This window comes from Oxyura jamaicensis, unplaced genomic scaffold (genome assembly GCF_011077185.1).
Source record: "Oxyura jamaicensis isolate SHBP4307 breed ruddy duck unplaced genomic scaffold, BPBGC_Ojam_1.0 oxyUn_random_OJ69811, whole genome shotgun sequence".
Lineage (NCBI taxonomy): Eukaryota > Metazoa > Chordata > Aves > Anseriformes > Anatidae > Oxyura > Oxyura jamaicensis.
Window position 1 is genome coordinate 465 of NW_023309593.1, and position 227 is coordinate 691.

At 57.3% G+C, this 227-nt stretch overlaps 1 long non-coding RNA gene across 1 annotated transcript in view; it reads left to right on the plus strand.

Annotated features, from left to right (window-relative positions):
* The window catches only part of LOC118159347, a 935-nt gene that overhangs the window by 458 nt on the left and 250 nt on the right, over window positions 1–227 (plus strand). The window lies entirely within an intron of this gene.

Consider the following 227-nt stretch of genomic DNA (forward strand, 5'->3'; position numbering starts at 1 on the left):
GGGTTAACGGGGAATTTTGGGGCGCCATCAGTAGGTTCCAGGGTTAACGGGGAATTTTGGGGCGCCGTCAGTAGGTTCCAGGGTTAACGGGGAATTTTGGGGCGCCATCGGTAGGTTCCAGGGTTAACGGGGAGTTTCGGGGCGCCGTCAGTAGGTTCCAGTAGGTTAACGGGGAATTTCGGGGTGCCGTCGGTAGGTTCCAGGGTTAACGGGGAATTTTGGGCTGA